The sequence below is a fragment of the Rhyacophila brunnea genome, unplaced genomic scaffold, assembly GCF_057557595.1.
Source record: "Rhyacophila brunnea isolate RB1 unplaced genomic scaffold, BYU_Rbru_1.0 scaffold_1, whole genome shotgun sequence".
Classification (NCBI taxonomy): domain Eukaryota; kingdom Metazoa; phylum Arthropoda; class Insecta; order Trichoptera; family Rhyacophilidae; genus Rhyacophila; species Rhyacophila brunnea.
Genome location: NW_028232751.1, coordinates 4,415,465 through 4,438,643, shown reverse-complemented (window position 1 = coordinate 4,438,643; position 23,179 = coordinate 4,415,465). Strand labels below are relative to the sequence as shown.

At 37.3% G+C, this 23,179-nt stretch overlaps 1 pseudogene; it reads left to right on the top strand.

Annotated features, from left to right (window-relative positions):
- Positions 1-9,579: 9,579 nt before the first annotated feature.
- LOC147079390 (large ribosomal subunit protein uL16 pseudogene) lies at positions 9,580-10,942 on the top strand (annotated as a pseudogene).
- The last annotated feature ends 12,237 nt before the right edge of the window (positions 10,943-23,179 follow it).

Below are 23,179 nucleotides of genomic sequence, written 5' to 3'. Positions count from 1 at the left end.
GCAGAGTCAAAATGCCACCCCATTATACAGTATTTTATTATCCTTCCATGACTCCAATATGTAAGAAATATATTATTAACAAAATATATAGGTGCCACAAAATTAAATTAAAATATCATCTCTAATTCAATAGACAATATTGCGAGTCCACGGTTTCAGATACATTTAAAAATACACCTGACAACTTTCAAAACTCACGAATGACAAATGAATGAAAAATATGTGGATAAATTAATTAGGTAGGTACCTAAGTATGTACCTACTTGCCTATAATTCAAATATAATTCGCAAATCTGCACGTGTCATTGCTTGTCATCAAGGAGTGATGTCCAAAGACGGAAGTAAACTAGACATCGCGAACCCAACGAAAAAAAAATACAGTCCTTTTAAACCGTTTATGCTAATTAATACATTTTGTTTCCAACCAGTGAGCTGAATTTTTAAATGGAAAGGTATATCCGTTATTACTAAGTTTAGGTACCTATTCCTATATATTATATTTATTGATTCTCCTCGATTTGCCGCCCTTCGAGTAACTGCCGCCCCCAAGCGACGCTCAATATGCATACTCCCACGGGACGTCACTGCCTTAGTCAAAGTTCCCCCTAGTAAGTTCTTCTAACTAATCAATCTATGCATATCGAAAACATCACCCCTTCCTAATTTTAGTCTCAAATTGTATTTCAATACGTGTTCCATTTTATTATTTCTTTTCGGCAATCTTCAAAATTATGATATGTACTAACACTACTAACTTACATATTATTACATAGGTTGTATACCTCGTTAATGAAAAGAGAGGAAAAAAATCTCATATCCACGAAAAATATACTCACAAAAGTTGTGATATACCTATATCATATATGGAAGGATCGGGGAATTTCGATTGCCACAAAAATGATGCTTGTGCAAACATTAGTGTTCTCGATATTTCTATACGGAGTCGAGTCGTGGACCCTGAAGGCAAGAGAACGGAAGGCAATTGATGCCTTTGAGATGTGGTGTTGGCGCCGACTGCTTCGCATTTCTTGGATGGAGCACAGGACGAACCAGTCAATCATCCAGAGACTGAAGATAAAGGAACGGCTCTCGACGATATGTCTGAGAAGAATTCTGCAGTTTTTTGGACATATTGTCAGGCGCGGACTGGACAACCTGGAGAGACTGGTAGTTTTGGGTAGCCTCCAGGGAAGGCGAAGCAGAGGAAGAGCGTCCGCGCGATGGATAGACCAAGTGAAAGAGCTGACTGGGGGCACCATCCATTCTGCCCTGAGAGAAGCGGAAGATCGAGAAGGATGGAAAGTCTTGGTCGCTCAAAGGATGGCGAAATTTAAATGTGGTCATGATCCTCAGCCATGAGTGCACGACCAAGAAGAGAAGAGATAATAATAATTTGTCTCCCCCATGCAGCGCATAATCTGCCAACCCCTACGGTACGTCACTGTAATTCTTTGTATTCGTAAAGTCTGAAGATGAACAAATAACGACCCTGTGGTGAAGCAAAGGGGGGTGTTTGTGTGTACCATCAAATTGAAACCTCGAAAGTACACGAGCCCACGAAGATTGTTTTTAATATTTTTGATTACAGTCTTACACGATAGTCGATAACACAATAATTCAGTTGCGTAAAACCGTAAAGATTTGTGGAATAAAATGATGTGAGTACCTACTTATAGTGCAAGTTCTATAATATATAAGTATAATATAATAATATATATATACCCACCGTCGAACTTCGTTATTACGAGGAAGATGGGACCGACTGAATTTGCTCGTTATAAGCGTTACTCGTTATATCAGAGAATAGGTATTTTTAAATGAGCGGTCACATTACACAAAAAATCCAAAATAAAAAATCTGAAAAACATCGTAAAAATCCCCGAAACAAGCATAGCATTCATAAACTACAAAAGAAGTTGTTTATAATAATTATTGTAATGAACGCTGGTAGGTAACTACCTCCGGAATTCACAAACCTGGATTTTTCAACCATATGCGTGGATACTTTTTTATTATTGTCGGAGAAACACCAATTAGGTAGGTACTTAGACACTTGACTAGTGTCATAAACGTAATCCGACCCTGGCGGCATCCTGTCCGATCGGATTTTATTGCTTAGGGTCGAAATGTTTAAACGATCGACACATTAACAGTATTTTAGCTCGGTATATCCGCTAAGTTGCTCGTTATAACAGACAATAAATGTATAGAGAAAATCGTACACGAAAATGTCAACGAATGTCTCCTCATTACATCCGAGATCTCACTATGTCCGAGATCGTAATAAGCGAGTTCGACTGTAATTTATTTTTTTGACCGATCTTTTTTCTTTTTTTCTTCTTTCTTTTGACCAATTTTTCGACCTATGTCCGATCCTAATAAGATATAATGGGCATGGCCACCCAGTGGCGCACCCAGGATTTAATATTGGGGGGGGGGGCAAGGAGGAGAATGTAAATTAGTCCTATAGGCTCTTTTTCTTCTTCACAGCGTAATTTCTCGTTTATCGGTCTTTTGTCTATTGCACTCGGTGTACCTACACCATGGTCCCCACATCCTGAAACTGGCCCTCAGGCTAGGATATTTGGCGGGCTCCCTACTTACTGCTAAGATTAAAGGCGGTGTGAAACACTACATTAACGTTTTTCAAATTGTGTTTTAGTTCGAATTAAGGGTACTTATACAGTGAATTATTGGCGATTTTTAATACATCTACTTTAATAATGGAGCTGTCGAGTATCGACACATAATAATCAAAAAATATATTGCACAATTATATAAGTAAATAATTGAAAATGTTCATGGCCATGAAGTATAATAGCGCCGCAGGCGACTATTAAAGCTAATTTATGATGTGTGTTTATCTCACTTATCTGGTCAACCCGAGACGCCGGGCCCCCCACAGCCTGGCCCCCTAGGCTAGAACCCTGTCAGCCCTCCCCAGCCATGACCTACACCACTCCGGAATTCGGGTGGACACCGAGAATTTTTTGACAGTTCTATTAGGGATTTTGTTTCTAAAAAAACCTGACATTAGTGTTTCGAAATTTTTGTGTTAGAAATTAAAATCTAAGAAATTTTTCTAAAAAGGTTGCTGGATTATTACAAATTATTACAAAACATTTTTTTGCCGTGTTTTTATTTGTCTAAGCCCAAAGGTATAGTTTTATTGGCTTTCAATTTCAATGTTTAAAATCATTTTGATAATTTTCATTTTTGGGGGGTGCCAGGGCCCCTTGCCCCCCCTCCCCCCTGGGTGCGCCACTGTGGCCACCATATCCTGAAGCGGGCCCCCAGGCTAGGAACTTTCGCGCCTCCCCCTATCTATCGCTAAGGATAAAGGCAGTGTAGCACTGCACAGTAGCGTTTTCCAAATGGTGTACGCGGTAGAATTAATGTGTATATTCTTAGTGTTTTTTTTTATATTTTAACACATCCATTTGAATTATGGAGTTGTCGAGTATCGATACACAAATAAAAATTGTATCGTATAAACACATAATTTTAAATAATAACATTAGTAAAGGAAAATAGCCTTTTTTACTATTAGAGAGAATTTGTGATGTGTATTTTATATCACTTATCTGGTCGACTCGCCACGCCGGGCCCTTCCTGAGCCCGGGCCCCCAGGCTAGAGCCCTGTCAGCCCCCCCACCCCCCTTTGTGGGGGCCATGATTATGAGCCTCCACGTAGTGGAGGTTTGTATTACCGGCCAGGGCTCGAAATGGACCGGAACGCACCGGAGCGCCGTTCTTGTTCGTGAAATCGGTAAAATTATCGTTCCGTCTCGTGGAATAAATAATTTGACCGTCTGAGCTGGATAGGCCATATAATAGAAAATCTAACACATTTATTTTTATGAAAAAAATACATAAACTTTGATAACTTTACTATGTAAATATCTTCAGAAAACTGTCGAGCGCTCCGGTTCGTAAATTTTTCCATTTCGAGCGCAATAATCTAACAGGATTTTGTTTTTACGAGAAACACAAATTGAAAAATAATGAGTATTTGCCAGACCCAGGATTCGAACCTGGGACCCACGACACTATAAGTCGACGCTTAACTCGCTCGGCCATCGTGGTTGTTGACTTCTATATTCGGGCAGACAAATCACAGGCACATTAGCATTGAAATTGAGGTGTGGTGTTCGTGAAATGTTAGTTGGAATTTTAGTCATCTGGAAAAGTACATAGAGATGTAGGTAGTGAAATATGGATGAGATTTTAGTCACCCAGGTGGAGTCTCATCGACTCATTGTAATATTTTTTCTTGCGTTTGGGAAAAAAATAAGGTGATAAAATGGATCCCATGACTCTTTGATCTGGAATTAAGGTTAGATTTACCATGTACAAGGGACCCCAAATCGGTAGGGCAACAGGGCCTGAAAATAAATTAAAAATATCCATGAAAAATCTTGGAACCAATGAATTTGGGGATTCAATAGAAGTAGATAACTATATCGTGCAGCTTCGTATCAGTACAAGTGTGGTAATATAATATTTTCATTCTGACACGTTTATAGTGTCATGGAAGGCGGCCGTAGACAAATCGTGGCTGCATATAATACATGACGGGTGGAGATGGGGTAACTCAAATCGTGTCATAAAATATAATTACATTGCAATCAATTGTAAAAAATATGACACGGGAAGAAATATTTACAATTCATAAATAAATCCGACCATGCCAGTGGTTTTAAAACTGTGGTCTTGCGACGCCGTTTGGGTGGACATATTAATTATTGTTTCAACGCGTCCTAAAAATATCCATTAGTGGGACGGGTGTCTCGTCTACACATACTTTGGAACCATCCACCTTTAAATATTTATTTATTTATTTATTTAAGAATACAAAACATTGTGGACATAACAAATCTAAATTCAAGACGTACACAACATGAGATTTACATTATAAGTCAAACATTACCCTCACAAGAGAGAAGAGAATATAGAAAAAGAAATATATATATAATAACAATAATAATAACAAAAAAAAAATATATATAATCAAAACATACTTAAGTATAATTTAATACAGAAAAATATAATTTTTGAGAACGGAAAATATACAATTTTATACAGAAAAATACAGTTTCAAAAATAAAATGCAAAGTACATCATTGAAAATGTCTATGTCTTTAGGGAGCGCATTTACTAGTCTTGCACCCCTCGCTAATGGTGCCTGATAGGCTTGACGCGAGGAAACGGTTCCAATCCAGAATAAATCATGACTGCGACCACGTAGGTAATTGACAGGCGCATGGAAATTCAAATTCATTAGGACACCGGGATTGGAAACCATCCCTCGCGATAACAGGCAAAAGTGTTTCAACAGCAGAAGAGACCGACGAGATTCAAGAGAGTGAAAAGTAAGCATGCCTTGTAGAAAGGCAGTCGGAAAATAATCATCTGACGAATTATCGAAAGGAAAATAGTTAAATGTTTTAAAATAAAGACATCGAAGAAATTTCTTCTGGACGCGTTCTAAAATAAGCTTATAGGAAACCTCATAAGGACACCAGATAATCGACCCATATTCAAGAATGCTACGCACTAATGAGACGTAGAGTGTACGTAATACATTAGGATTCTTGAATGGTTTGGATTGTCGCATGATGAATCCTAGAAGCTTACTCGCACGTAGAGCCGTGGAAGTTATATGCGAGTGAAAGGATAATGAAGAATCAAAAATTATCCCAAGATCTTTCGCCTCAGATTGACGTTTTAAAGAATTTTTTGACATAATATAATTGTATTTAATCGGAGTTCTTGCCTAGAAAAAGTAATACAAAAGCATTTGTCAGTATTAAATTCTAATTTATTCTTTTTTGACCAACTTTCAATTGAACAGAGATTTCTCTGTAACATGCAACAGTCCAACTCATCAGTGCTGCCCACAGAACAGATAATAAATAGAATACCGATAGGCTATATTCAATACGCTGCATGTTGATGCCGGGTTTTGAATGTGTGAGTGTCCTACGAAAACGAAGCACGCATTATGCACGTGCAATAGTGTGTGTTGTACACCAACATTAAATGAGCGTAAATGCATAAACCGAGAGCAGTTTTCAGTATTCGACGTAAAACGTATTCTTGACACGTGTGGAAGTTTAACCCGGATTCTTCCTTACTCGAGTCGGTTACCTGCTATCGCCTTACCCGTTATGTATTTCAGTTCCCATTATTTCTGAGTTCCTTAGTGCTGAATCATATTATGTTTGGCCTCAAAAAAAATGTAATATATAATATAAGAATAATGCTGCCTTTCCAAGGAAGAAGGCAGTAACTGACTCTCACACGCTTTCGAGATAAATGACATAATGTGTTTTTTTTTCAAATTTTTGTACTGTGAATTAATAAAAAAAACTAGGATATTTTTTATTAGTAGGATGGTAAAAAAGAAAGTAGTGATAAATGTGTATCATTTTAGCAGATGGCCATTTTTTCATTATTCAGTGATAATACTGATTTTAAGGTGAACAGAATATACCTACATACTTATAGCTTTCAAAACTACCTAACGGATGGCATTCTCAATTTAACAAACTTTGCGAGTTACTGCCTTCTTCCTTAAAAGGGCAGAATGTAGGTTGGTACCTACCTAAAGTAAAGTACCTACTTACTACCACTGCACAATTTCGCTACCTACTTAAAATTAATAAGAGGCGTTTGACTAATTATTGTTGTTAGCCATTTATAATCTAGCCCTCAGTCTTTTTGTACTGGCTCAAACGCACTCATGTGACAGCCGCTGTCCATTTTAAAACGCGGAGTTAAACGCAGATAATGTATTTAAAATGATTGACAGATTCATTGTATAAGTTCCACTATCACCCTAACCAGGATCAGCCGGTCACGCCCCCCCAACCCACGCCGTTCGTTACACGCGCAAAACGTAGATAATACTTATTTAAATTCCATAATCTCGAATAGTAGATCAACAATTTACACGTGTTTTACATTTCTATTTGAAAACCATCGATAAATATTCTATTAGTGAAGGTTGCATAATATTATCGATAGCATCATATCTATAAGTAACGCTTGCACATCCGAAGCGAGATTTACAAAATGTTGGTTTTTTTTACAACAAAAAATCGGTGTGTGTACTTATGTACGCGCGTTAGAAGTTATACTTCTTTGACGTAACAAAACAAAAACAAAACTTGTGATAACCTAGATTCTTCGACTAGCTCTTAATTATCTTGTTAAATTATACACTCAAGAAAAAGGACCGCTTATTGGGACGCCGTTGGTTTATTTCTATACACTTTAACTTATATTACTAAATTATATATTATTTATCGTTGTTTTTATTTTTAAAGTAACAACTGCCACTATGACGTTTAATAGTTTGTTTATGTAAGGAATTGCAAATGGCCTACAATAACAAATTCGCTGCCTAGGCAACGGAACAATTCTAAACTATAATATTATACAGTATAATCGTCACGATTGCATTATCATACTGTGGCGTAAAGGTAGTGCGTTCGGCTGATAACCGAACAATCGTGGTTCGAATCCATTCGAATGCGATTTTTTTCGTGTGAAAAAATAAATTATGTGTTACATGTCACACGCCAAAAATACACTCTGATCTGATTTTCCAAACGCGCCTAAAGAAGTATAACTTCAAAAACATTTTATTATGGAGACCCTGTCTTTTGAGTACTGGACAGCAATCAAAGTTTAATAGAACGTAGGTATTGTCACCGGCATAAGCACCTGTTTACCGAATTTAAAGTGAAAAAGGCGAAAATGAAGTGCTAAAAATCAAAGCGTTGGAGCGGAGCTCGAAGCAGGAGCACGGAGCAGTAAAGCAATGGGTTTTACCTGGAGCAGGAGTAGAGCCGGAGCACCGAAAATTTGTAGCGCTCCACTGTTTCGGGTGTTTTTTTTATTGTCCTTACACTTTCGTCCTAAAATCCAATGAAAATATTATATTTAACACTTTACAACACCAGAATTATTTGAAATACGCCAACATTACCAAGTGAAAAATAACCTCACTTTTTTTACGGAAGAGGCAGACAATGAGAGACGATTTGCTCCCGATAATTTTGTTTCTTCTTCTTACTGTGCCATCCCCTAGCGGAGGTCGGCCACCATCAAGGCGATCTTATCTTTGTCGTCTGCTACCCGGAACAGTTCAGTGGAGCTGCACTCGTATCAATCACGGAGGTTCTTAAGCCACGAAATGCGGCGCCGTCCTCTGCTACGCTTACCGTTGATCTTTCCTTGAATGACAAGTTGGGGAATGCTGTTTTGCTGCTAATTTTGTTTAATAAAATTAATAATGAAAGTGACTAATAATATAAGTACCTACCTTGTTTAAAAACCTCTTCTTTTTAATTTCTATTTTTTATATTTTACATATCATCATCATCATCATCAGCCGGAATCTATCCACTGCTGGACGAAGGCGTCGTCAAGCTGTTTCCACTTCTCTCGGTCCTGTGCATCCCGTTGCCACGGACTTCCGCAGAATTTTATCATTTCATCGATCCAGCGGTCTCTAGGTCTACCTTACGGACGTTTTGTACTTCTTGGATACCACTGGATGACTAGATTTGTCCAACGATTGTCTCTTCTTCGAGCTATGTGTCCAGACAATCTCCATTTAAGCCTTTTAATAAACTCTATTACATCGCAAACTGTTGTCTGCTTCCTTATCCACTCATTCCTCTTTTTGTCCTTTCGCGTTATGCCCAGTATGCACCTCTCCATACCACGTTGTGCTACTCTAATATTCTGGTTCTCTCTTTTACTTAGGGTCCATGTTTCACACGCATATGTGATTCTTTACATATAATACCCATTAATTTTTACCCGGAGCGGAGCAGACCCTGGAGCGGAGATGGAGCAAGTATTAGGTCCCGGAGTGAAGCTGGAGTGGAGCAACTAAAAAAAGGGTCTGCTCCAACCCTCTGCTAAAAATGTTGCAGATTTTAACTTATTATAGAATATTAGAATCAATTGAAATTGGAATATGTAATCAGACTAATAAGCCATTGCTTATTGAGCAATATTTAAGAAGTGAACAGACATCACATTTAATATTCGATTAAATTCGCATTTATCTTTTCCGGTCTGACATTCTGCCACATGCTCAGGATAGGTCCGATATGACATGGTCCCCACATCCTGAAGCGGGCCAGGATGTTTGGCGGGCCCCCTATCTATCGCTGAGGTTAAGGACAGTTGGATACTCTACAATAGTGTTCTCCAAACGGTTTCTTTGTATTTATAAATAAATCTACTTGAATTACTGAGTAGAGTTATCACTCGGCATCATTATTATGAAGCACTGATCGCGACCCCTTTTTAGGGTATCCAAGTAGTATATTTTGACCCTTCGCCTTATTGGATTAATAGCCATTTTTATTAATTAGACAACACACTAAAAATAATTATAAAATGGGTATAATTGTACACGTAAAGTATGATTTAATTAGATCAATCGTCATATCACATCAATTTGCATTGCAAGATATACATTTTTTAATATAAATGAGTCACCTACAAGTAAAATAGCGCCGCTGGTGACTATTTTACTATTGAAGCAAATTTTTTATGTGTTTATCTCACTTAACTGGTCGATCCGCCACGCCGGGTCCACAGGCTAGAACCCTGTCACCCGCGATATGCTATCGCTACTGCAAATTAAGCCGTATCCAAAATCACGGTCCTGCCGTGAGGCTCCGACGCCAAGATCCGTATTTTCGACTTGGGAAAGAAGAAGGCCTCTGTCGAAGATTACCGCTATGTGTACATCTGGTCTCCGATGGATACGAGTAGCTTATCTCCGAAGCCCTGGAGGATGGGCGTATTTGCTGCATTAAATATTTGGCGAAGAATTGCGGCAAAGATCAGTTCCACATTCGCATGAGACTTCATCCCTTCTAGGGATTGCAATACCGAATGAAAATGTCAATACCGGTTTTTCGGTAAGTATTTCTTATTGAATACCGGTATTTTTTTAACATTAAAAAAACAGAAGTAGGTGCTTATCAAAAAATATAGCTATTAAAATATTATTTAATAGCAAAAACCTACATACTTACCTAAATTTATTATGTTAATATTTAAAAATATGTATTGATGATAATTGTAGAACTAGTGATTTTTTACAAATAATTTGAATATATTTATAATTTTAACTAAAGCCCTCAAAAGTTCAAATCATCAAGTGCAAATAGCTTAATAAGGTTGCAGGAAAAGTTTCTTAAATTCTACGCTTGTACAGTCATCAATAATAATTATAGAATAATTGAACATTTTTTCACGGATGTTTTCTATTTCGAAACAATATTAACTTTGATAATTTATAAAATATATTTGAAGAAATTTGTTTTATTATTTGTTCACCTCTGTTGGATTCACTCAATATATTTGCATTTTAGCAGCATACAACTTATAATTTATTTTCAAAAACGTAAACGAGTGTGATTCCTTAATACGGAAAATTCCAGTATTTTGGATTTTTAAAACCAGTATTTCGGTATTGATAAATACTGGAATACCGGTTTTGAAATACCCATATTGCAATTCCTAAATTCCCTTCCATGTCATCCGGATAAACAAAATGTTATCGTGCTCTGGAGCTGACAGGCTCGAGACTGGAGTGAGGGATGCCTTTGGCAAACCTCAAGGTACCGTGGCCTGAGTCCACATTTGGGAAGTCAATCATGTCGGTGCGATCCAGCGACATATTGTACAACCCAACCGTTATCGAAGCTTTCAAGCGTTCCTTGGAAGCCAAAAGATCTATATCTTGAAGATGTGGGGATTCACAAAATATGAGAGTGAAGTGTACGAAAACCTGTGTTATAACAACCGTTTGGCGCAATATGGATGCAACGTCGAGTACCGTCCTGAACATGCCCCCTTAGCCAAGTGGAAGAAGTGGCAACACGAACTTCTCAACGTCGTGTAATAATGCTTTTTATTGAATAAAATTCGTATAAATTAATCAGGAAAACGTAGTATTAAAACAACAAATGGCGTCAACATAAATACGTTCAATATTTTTACAAAAACAGAAAACTAAATGGTACCTATGTATTAACACCCTCTTTTTGTGACGCCACCCATCTAGACACTCCCTGCGCGCTATCACTAATAAAACCAATTCACCACGCATTTGGTCGATGGTTACTCCAAATTCACAGAGTCCAATCACCCTCATTTGAACTTGAATAGTGTTTTTGAATCTTAGACTATAGATACATTTTTGAATTCAGTTCCAACCAAGGACGTTATATAGAAAGAAAAAAGTATTCATACTGAAATAAGAGTAGGTACTTATATGTACTACCAAAGTATCGCAGTACAGCTCAAAAAATATCGACGACGTCCCTAGTTCCGATCTCCTGTAATCAAACATAATATAGTATAATATTTTGTAATTATCTTCTAATTTATTATGTGCCTCAATAAATCCATTTGAGCACTCAGTGTTCATCCTGAAATAACCTCCCCCTACCAAAAATATTCCACCCCTCTCCTGCAATTCCTCCCCGTATTCGTCCGGAACCAAAAAGCGGTTTGATAGTATGTAAAACATATAATATGATATTGTACTTAGTGGAAACCACTGACAAAGGTAAAATATCAATGAATAATGCCTAGTTGCAACGGTTAAAATCTAATCCAAACCAACGAACATCTGTCCGTCAACATTTATATTATAATATTATAATATACCTAAGTATGTAAGCTCAGCTTGCCCACTACACACGCATTTTTGTTAGAATGATTGTCAATTTTAGATCTATACCGGCCAAAAACTCAATATAAAATGTATCAAAAGTCGACAGAGAAAATATAATAATTATTTTAAAATGTCTGAGGGTACGAGGGTACCTAGCCAAGTTATACCGCTGAATCAATAATAGCTTATCAATAATAGCTTTCAACAGTGGCGCACTCAGGATTTAATATTGGGGGGAACTCAAGGAGGAAAATGTAAATTAGACCCATAGGCTCTTTTTCTTCTTCATATAATTAGTTTTAGATATTTTCACAATACGTGGCGGTATATTTGTACAGTTTCTCGTAGTTTTTATTAAATTTGAGGCATAGTGGCGGTAACCGTTGAGCATCTCATCAGCATCTGGCAGATTGGAAGTGACTAACAGCGACCATGCTGGACATGTGCGCCTAGTATGCCAAAACATTACACAAATAATATCGGCTGTGCTACCCGCTTGGTCTAGAAAGCTACAATATTTATGCCGAATTCCACTGAAAAAAATGTTTAAAAAGTTTCAATGTAAATTGATCATAAGATTCATAAGCAGACAAAGAAAATACATTTTTAAAATTCTCAAGACACTCAAGTAGGTAGGTTTTTAAAGTAGTATCAATCAATAAACAAAAAAAAAATTTGAAATGACACTTTTATTAGATAATAAATAATAAAATGCAAATGACAGAATTTGAAACATTCATTTGTTTCTTTTTTCCAATATGTCTCCCGTAGTTTCGTGTTTAATCTCCCGCGTGCCCCCTTTACGTAATAGAGAAGGTTCTTCTTCTCTCACCCTGTCATGACCCAGTGTTGGGGCATAGGGCAAGCACAAGTTCGCGCCACTTCCCTCGATCCATCGCCAACTCTTGCGCCTCCCGCCATTCCAGACCTGCAGCGCGTGGATCGCTTTTGTAGCACCTCTGCAGAATGAGGGAGGGCCGGCCACGACGACGGAACCCTTGAGACTGTGCCACAAGGGTACGGAGAGAATTTTAGCATGTAAAAATACATTTAACCATTAATTCATTTCATTGTCTATAAAAAAAACTGCTTGGAGCCATAAAATACTATTAAAACTCAAATTTTGAACAAAAACTGCCTAAATAATAATATTAAATAATTATGACGTTTCATGGTACAGGACGTTTATAACGAAACAAAATGTTGATAAATGAAGCAATTCATAAATCTGAGAGGAATGGAATCAGTTTGGACAGGGCATCGTCTAGCAGTGGATTGATCCAAGCTGGTGAAGATAATGATAATATACATATGTACAAATAAGTCACAAATTCTGATAAATATAGAAATTCATAACATGACCAATATGGGTAGATTCAGGTATGAGAGGCTTTTATCCAGCAGTGGATTGATATAATATCACCCATTGTTAAATGGTGTCTTTCACGTAGTAATATTGTTAAAAAACAATATTTAAATTCGTTTCATTGTTTGCAAAAAGCAAAAATAATTAGTACATTCAAATTTGGCAAGAGGTTTCACAAACTCTGCCTGCGATGGAACACTTGCAAGCAAGCGCAAATCCAATCCATGGTATCAAGATTGTAGTATTAACGTTGGAAAAAAATAACGTGGTCCCTTAGACTATAGATACTATAGGTCCAATTTTAATTAAAAGAATCGGTTCTATCTATCGCAATGACATTAATATGGACGAAGCATCTAGAAAATAAAATGACACTCACTTTGTGTCGGGTCTGCCGGATGGCGAAATTCATATTTTAATATCGGTATTCTATTCTCAAATGAACATTCTGCTTGCAAGCGGTCTGGCGACACCGCTGGGTCTGCCCATACAAAATTTCTGACTGTCAGGTTTCGACTCCACCGTTATTATTGTGTTACAAAATGAGAATGTGCCTAGTTAAAAATTGTAAAAAAAATCTACTAAACACTCCAAGAAAGATGGGATATCACTTTTCATGTGTTAGTAGTACCTATTATTTATTATTTATAAAATGCCATTTTAAGATAATGTTTATTCAATGCAATTGAATGACAGAAACCATTGGACAGTCGCCTGTGATTCGCCTGGCTCACTTGCGTCTAATTTCCGAAAAGTCGTAAGTAACCGACAATCTGTTTCTAACGCAATGAGTCATGACTCATGACACTAATACGCCATTACAATAAAGGTTATATTACTATAAATTCTCGAAGCTTGTATCGCATAATGGAAATGGATACGTCATATGGTCACGTGACATCTATCTATACATCTGTGAATGACTTTCATGCACAATTTCTCGTGCGCGCCGGTATGAAGTGAGTTGTCCATTTAATATGTCATTGATCTATCGGTATCAAGCGATGAAAACACAATTTTGCTAGACGTCAACAGTAATATAGCGAAACACATAGGTACAGTGTGTAAGGAAATATCGATTTTAAATTTCACGTATCTCTGAAATCGTCGAATTATTTTCTAATCTGACTCTATACTGACAATTCGGGAGCGCACGAAACGAAGTGAAAACATTAAAAAATCAACAAAACTACTTTTAAATAAAATAATTATAGGATAAAAAGAACTTTTTATGTACAACGTTTTTAAATTGTCCGAATCTAAAATCATATAAACTTGACTTGACTAACTTAAACGATCAAAAAAAAATATAGGTAAGTACTTGATAGAAATAATGAAATGTCATTTCATATTGATTTCCATAGTAACGCACGTATATATAATTTAATATTTTAACCAATAATGGTATCGAAATAACTTTTCATACAGAACAGAAGCTTTGAACGTTTCAACCACATAGGTATAAAATGAAATATTTATTCTCTGTGACATATAATAGGTAATACAAAAAATGCTTTTTGCCTTTAGTATACATTTATTTTGGATAAATTTGTGAAAATCTACAGACGTATCCTATATTTCGTTAATTAAACATATATAATACGGCGATCACCATATATGGAAAATGGAAGCATGCGCACAGGGAGTAATATTTCATAGCGATGCACAATAGTATTGCATGTATGCATTTGCACATGGGCATAGTAGGTGCTCCTCCGATTACATTATGTACGTATGCAGCTTCGTTACCTACCGAAAGTGCATCCGAGTAGCCAGTGGTGCATACAAAATTCATTAATCTGATAATACCCGAAATATAATTTCGAAATAAATTTTCAAATTTTCGTTTGCAAAATATTAAGATTTTTTGTACGTGATACTTATTTTTAAATAATACGTTGACCTTAAATCAGCGGTTTTCAAACTTTTACGCCGTCCCCCGTACCCTTCGTGACCAAATATTTTCCAACGGCGCACTAAACTGACTAAACGACTAAAAACTAAACAATATCAATATTTTGTATGTTGAGTGAGCCTGCTTGGTCGTAAACTTACTAGTAGTTACTACGTACTTTAGGGCAGTAATCGGAAACGCGGCGCCCGCGGGCGCCAAAGCGCCCTCAGAAAATAATTGAAGCGCCCTCAAGATCATCTTATAAAAAAAATCATTATCACATTTCCCAAATCTTAAACATATTATTGAGAATTTGGGAGAAGAAAACTCTACTTGTACATTATATATAATCTTGATACATAATCTTTACAATGAAAAATAAATATACACTCCAATATGTATAAATAAAGTTTTATGAATAACAGTGTAGAATGTTATCATGTATATTTATTATGAGACAATATTGGTTATGTTTACAACACGTGATCTTTACTTGGTTGTATTGAACGACTAACTAAATGACACTATGCGCATGCGCATGTAACCTTGAGACCAAAATGAATATAATCATAATAATAAATTATGTGTTACATCGGCGCGCGCAACTTCGTCACATGCCAAAAATACACTCTGATCTGTTTTCCCAAAAGCGCCAAAAGAAGTAAGTATAACTTCAAAAAATAAAATAATAAGCACACAGAGTGAACTATTCACCTAAATTCACCGTAAGTGGAATATATCAATGTCCGAAGCGATTTCATTAAACATGGTTATTGTCCTCCCAATTGGCATTACTAATGGCATGTTAGTTCTGCACATTGGGAGAACAAACAACGGATGCCCTCGATTCCTAAGATAATTATCAGGGACACAAGAGCCAACACCACCAAGAATGGCAGAGTTTCAGTGCGGACTACACGAACGGACATTAACGATCCTAATAATTATGACATTTATGCCACGTTCATTCGGCAACCAGTTGTAGATGCAACAACTCGCAATAACACGTAAGTGATCACCCATGGTTATACCTGCAAGCCACGATTATATCGCTAGACAACAAGTGCGGAGTGTCTGAGTATGGTGAATATACGACAAGAAGCTAAAAATAAGTAGTAGACAGGGTAAGTGTGGACGTCAGTGGCACCTGATAGATTAATACTTTTTGACATGTATATGTCTTACTATAATCTAAGGTCTTACCGCTGGCCGTGATATTAAAATTGTGTGCACAAAATCCTGCGTTACGCAGAATGTCACCAGCCGAGTGGTCGAACGCTCTCTTCCGATCACCGAAATTTTAAGCACCATTGGGTGCGGATAGTACTCCGATGGGTCCGCTTTTATTTTCACAGGAAAAAATAAATCGTATATTATACAGTAAAATTGTCACTATGGCAGTCCCGTGCCGTTGCGCAAAGGTAACGCGTTCGGCTGGTAACCGAAAGGTCATTGGTTCGAATCCACCCGGGTGGATTATATCCGGGTGGGTATTATAATTATAAAATATAACAAACACCGATATCCATAAATGGTTTGGTGGTAGAATGCTCGCCTGCCACGCGGACGTCCCGCGTTCGATTCCCAGCAAATGCAACTTTTTTTGTATTCTATTATTAGTATTTTAGTATTTCTTAAATTATTAAGTAATTTATATTAATTGTATTTAATTATTAATATGTATTTTAATTCAACAATACCTGCTTAGACTAAACAATTATGTTTACTGCTGTCAATGACTTACTAATATAGAAGTATTTTTTTTAAATAAATACGCACAAACTTTTTTGACTGTTATCTAATATGACTTGGATTTAGGGTTTAATGTAATTTTAAAAAGTAACAAACACTATCTACATCAGTGGTCGGTAACCTTTTGAGAGACTGGGTAAAAAAATCAATTTTGGAAAAAATATTTGGTTAGTGGGTAAATGCTGAGTACCTCCGCTACTCTGTACAACGACTGGTCCTACTTTTTCCGCCCCTCCCGTTGTTGTCTATGTATGAACTTTACTGTCGTTGGCTGTCATTGTTCTATATAGTGCTCATACTGACGCGTCTGTCGTGTTCACACAGGGAATGGTTTGATTTGAATGGATAAATTACATGATAAATAAGACACTAGCATTAACACACCTTCTACCACACATTTCTGAGTTCCCTGCCTTCTACAAATGTAATGCATAGATCAATGCTACATATTTTTTGGAAATCGATATTACCACCGGTTTTTGTGTGAAGGACTAGTCTGACTTTGACAGCTGATGAATAACAGGAATGTATATTATCTATTTATAACACTGATAGTTAATATATTTGATTTGAGAGTTTTTAATTCAATTTGAAACGAGAACGGGCGAATTAATATGTCAAGCAATCTGGGATCTCATTTTGACATCTGAAAAGTGGACCACTCGTTGCTTGTGCAAAAAGTTATGCTCAGGCTTTCTTAATCTAAAGATGGCGGTGATCCGTTGCACGTGAGAAGGATACGGCATCACATTATGAGAGCTGATATGAGCGGCGTTGCCAACTTAACATTTTTAAATAAGACATCTAGCTATCAAAATACGCATTTGGCGTAAGGCGTTAAATCCAACGTTTTTCAATACCTCAATGTTCATTGTTATGATTTTTGTCATTTATGTTTTATGCTACAATTATGAAAAAAATCTACCATTTTCCTTATCTTCTTACCTTATTTGGAATATTTTTATCAACGAGAGTTGGCAGCACAGGGTATGAACAAGTAGCAGCGTTCGCGCCAAAAGCTACTGCGATGTACTGATTTCCAATAAGTAGAGTTTGGAGATATAGTCTGATGGACGACGTTGAAATGCAATCGCCAAAAGCCACATCGATGTAGACGGTACGAAAATTTCCTCTGCCTTGCTTTATGAAAAGTACGGTTTGGCAAGACGCGCCCGGCAACACCGAAATTTATAAGTGCCATTCAGTTACTTTCCTACCGGTTTTTTTTTTACATTTTTTTCAATGATTCTAGGGTAGGCAATGAATAGATTTTTAAAATAACAATTAGGTACCCAACTAGAACTTGGGCCGACCCGGACTGATGCATATTATATTGGGATACCAAAAAATATTATTAATATTATTATAACGTAGGGTTAAATCAATCTAAAATATTTTTTACTACCCATCACGCCATATAGTTTTTGTGGAATAATAATTATTGTAGTCAGATATATAGATAATACATATTTTAAATTATTGTATATGGATTTTTTCTAGCATATCTATATATATACAAATAATCCGTCGTTGCCTCTAAATACCTAAATTATCGACTTACCAACTTTTGGCAGGAAACCCACGGAATGCAAATAATATAATATGGTACCCACAAAACAGATTAATAAATATAATTCCGATAGGCTATACCGCTATACCATAATACAGTACATTTCGGCGCAGGGTTTTGAATGTGTGAGTGGCTTACAAAAGTGGACCACACAATATATACGTGCAATAGTGTGTGTTGCAACCTTCAAATACACCAATATTGAATGAGCGTCAGTGCATAAACCTAGAGCAGTTGTCAGAACAAAGACAAGCGTATTATTGACACGTGTTTAAGTTTATTCCGTTTTCTTCCACACTCGAGATAGGTTGCCTGTTACTCCACACCCGTTTAGTATTTCAGTTCACATTATTTCTGAGTTTAGTTAGATACGTTTTTAAAGATAGGTACATAACAATAAATTATAAATATTTAAGTAATTGAATTAATTAGAGCCCCATAGAATCTGTCTCTAAGCACAACGGGCCCTTACACTATGTAGTTCCGTCACTGTTTTATAGCATTGACTATCAATTGAACTAGGTAGGTGCTTACCCTATTTTTTATTTCTTTTCTCAAACAACTTAGTACCTACCTACATATAAATTTGAAATCCGGTTCTCATCATCATCATCAGGGGCGCGACAACCCGGTGTGGGTCATGGCGTCCTCCAACAGCTCCCTCCACCTGTCCCTATCCAGTGTCGCCGCTTTCCTATTCGGTACTCCCAGAATACGGCAGTCACTGGCAGCTCCATCCAACCAGCGAATCTTTGGCCTGACTCTTCTTCTACGCCATATTGGATTGCTGGACACCACTCTATTTGCCGGTTCATTGTCATTCATACGGTGCACATGATCTAGCCATCGCAGTCTCCCAATCTTAACTGATTGAAATGCGCTGCAATCTTCGTACAGCCCGTAGAGCTCCTCATTATATCTTCTCTTCCAATTATTAGTGTCGTCCCTGATCGGTCCATATACCTATACGGCGGAGAATTTTTCTTTCAAAAATATTCAGGGTTCGTTCATTTCGCAGAGTTAATGTCCAGGTTTCCGATGCGTAGGTGAGCACTGGCTTTACAAGTGTCTTGTAAAGAGTGCTTTTAGTTCGGCGAAATAGTATGCGGGACTTAAAATGTCTTAACAGGCCAAAGTAGCATTTATTGGCAGACATGATTCTCTTGTTGATATCTTCAGTAATATCATTATGTCGAATTACAAGAGAATCAAGGTACTTATATGAAACTGTCGACCGTATCAAACTTGTATGCACCAATTTTGGTGCGCCTTCTCGTGGTTTAAATCCGGTTCTAATATACCGTTATTATGGGCATTAGGCAAAAATGTGCTGATATACCTACCTACATCATGTGTATTTTGATATGACATGATTTTGTATTTTTATTGGGGTGTCATTTAAATTCGGTCACTTGACCAGCGTACAGATGCCATTGGTGAACCTACAGTTTCTAGGTACCTAACTAGCAGTCAGTATCTACTTTAATTTATGTACCCTTACACTATTCCCTTCCCCAATATTATTTCTAGTAGTAGGTATGTTCATTTATTTAATGTACCTATCTACCTAAACATATTATGTACGGACCTAAAATGCTATGTCGAATTTGCAACTAATTTGGATAAGCAAAAATATTACCAAAACGATTAGATCGCATGTCTTCTTGATTTGATATAATAAATTATGCCTTTGAGCGCTGGACAGTAAACGCAAAAGAAAGGCAGACTAGTCTCTTTTGAAATGTGGTGCTGGATGTGGATGCTAAGAATCTAGTGGATAGCCAAACGCATGACCACCAAAAGGGGGGGGGGCTGACAGGGCTCTAGCCTGGGGGCCCGGCGTGGCGGATCGGCCACTCAAGTGAGATAAAAACACATCACTAAATTGCACTGATAATAAAAAATGTCGCCTGCGGCGCTATTTAATACGTGCTCGTGCGATGCAATTATTGATTATTGTTTCCCCTTATTCGACAACTTCAAGATTCAAGTGAAATTCAATACTTACAAAAAATATATAAAATACCCTAAATTTTACCTCGAACACTATCTTGAAATACACAAGTATAGATCGTCACACTGCTTTTAACATTAGCGATAGGTAGGGGGCCCGCCGAAGATTGTAGCTTGGGGACCCGCGTCAAGATCTGGGGGCCATGGAAAAAACGTACCAACGACTCCACAATCAAAGAACTTCATATTCATCGGTGTGTATTCGCCGGACTCTTAGCCGGCTCTCACATCAAAACTCGTCTCGGTACAAGTCGGTTATGGGGAAGCCAGGCGGGAACCACGCTCATAGCTGATTTTGGCAAAATTCATGAATTCAAGAATGAAAATCTAACCTAATCTAAATTAATCCAATATATCGGCTATTTTCAAAATGTGTTTGCCGCTGGCTTCCCCATAACCGACATATACCCTCGTCCGCCTGCAACGGTAGTGTCTAGGTACTGTTGCAATCGAAAAGTTGCATGCTTCTCGGGCTAGGACGCATACAAACACTTACGAATTGGTCATTCCTATACCGGCTCGCCGATCACCACATCCAAATATCTATACGTTTCGAAGGTTGCGTGGAGTGTTGCCAACCGTACTATAATTATAGTATTTGTACTATAAGTTTGGTCCGCGTACTGTGTACGATATAAAACAGGTATATTATCTACGCCCAAAATACTAGGTAGGTATATCTGAAAAAAATATGTAAAATGTACTAAAATTTCAATATTTCCGTTCGATAAATTGGTGAAAAGTAGGTACCTACTATAATTTTGGGATATAAGAAGATTTGGAGAGCTTGGGAAAAAAATGCTCGAAAAACGTAAAAAAATCCCTTGATTTGGTTTAAAATGAAATTTCTTCTTCGGTAAGTATTTTTGGTTAGAAGAGGTACCTGAATAAAAAGGGGTATCGGAGCTCGAATTCTCCGTTATTTTTTTTTGAGAAACAAAAAACCTATACATTTTCAACAGATGACAACGCGTACTATATTTTTATCCCCAAATACTATACTTTTGGAGGCTCCATACTATAATTCCACTTTGAAAATATGGCAACACTGGTTACGTGCTACTGTCTATATGTAGATGTACGCGGTCTTCATATACAACACCGGATCGACGTTCTTGGAAGGTTTGATTTATAGCCGTGCGGAAGACGGGCGAGTTTAGATGTGAGTCCGCAGAGAAGAAATCCGGAAAATTCGTTATGTTGAAGCTCGGAGGTGACGAGGAAGAGCTCTCTCTAGTTGGACATAAAGCAAGAATGCCTTGCATGCCGCTGAATGCCGAGTGTGCATTAATGCGAGTGTGTGGATAGTTATCCTGACTATCAGAACTCAGAAGGTCTCCTATAATTAGCTCCATCCACTATTCTCGTCTTCTAGTTCTTTGCTGTTACGAACATCCACCGAACCTTTAGAAAAAATAGTCTGCTTATAAATTTTAATCTTAAGAGCGTACTTCAGTGAAACGGCAAATAATTTTCAACAGTAGGTGCGATGACATTTCTCAATCGTCACCTGGACTCGCCAATCGGAGACCGACAGTCAAAGTGTGCGCACGTCGATTTGTTTTGTCATGGCGTCGGAAGAAAATATTCTTAAATCGTGTTAAGATGACTAAAAAACTTTACGTATGTACTTAAAAAAGAAAATATGTCAATGAATATACGATTATTATTAGTAATATCATCATCATCATCATCATCAGCCGGGGTCAATCCACTGCTGGATGAAGGCCTCCCCAAGCTTTCTCCAACTCTCTCGGCCCTGTGTCGTTCGCTGCCACGTATTTCCGCCGAACTTTACCAGTTCGTCAATCCAGCGGCTTTTAGGGCGACCCTGTGGCCGTTTCGTACCCCTTGGTTTACCATTGGATGACGGCATTTGTCCAGCGGCCATCCTTTCGGCGAGCAATGGGCCCCGCCCATCTCCATTTCAGCCGTTTGGCAACGTCTATTACATCGCGTACTCTTGTCTGCTTCCTAACCCATTCGTTTCTATAATTCTATTCTAGTAGTATAACAGTAAACATAACATTAAATGGACGCATGTTGGATTTTTATGGCAAATTATATTTCGTTCGGCATGCGTCATTTGCACAATCCGCGCATCGCCTAGTCACGATCTTTTTAGACCATGCCTCAACTGAAGTATAAGATATAGCGCATATTTTGAATAGACGACGCCGGCAATTATTGGCGAGTGATCGAATGTCTGCTTCTGTACCGTAGTTGTAAGCCACTGGTTGAAATCCCATTTCTTAAAAATTAACATAATAATGTGACATAGCATGTTTTGCGGACCATCAACATTGGAATAAAATAATAAATATTTAAGTATATTAAAATAAATTTTAAATTTTACGCTATTTTTGAAACAATTTTCGAAATGTAACACAACCAAAATTCAAATAATGGGTTTATATGTAAACCACGCCCCCGTCCTTCTATTAAACGATTTATGACTATATACAATAGTGTCATTCATTCCGGAAATGACTTGTTAATTCATTGTTAACCCTTGTAGGTGAACGAATTGTCAAAGAACTCAAAGATATTCATTACTTGAAGTTTAATATAAGCTTTTAAAAATGGATACTAACTATTTTTGAACTGCAGAAAAAATTTGCGGCCCACCCAAAAATCTTCGCGGACTACCGGTTAAGAAACTATGGACTAGAATATGGATCTACTAGGTTACGCGAATGGATGACAACTATTTCATGAAAAAAAAAACCATTAGGCAGTGTTCTCGTGAGGCAGGAAAGATCCTCAATCTATGGTAGTCAGTTTAAAAATAAATAAATAATAAAGGCAACAATTTGACAATATCACTCTGAAGCACGTGTCTTTAGCTCGCTCAAAGAGGAATAA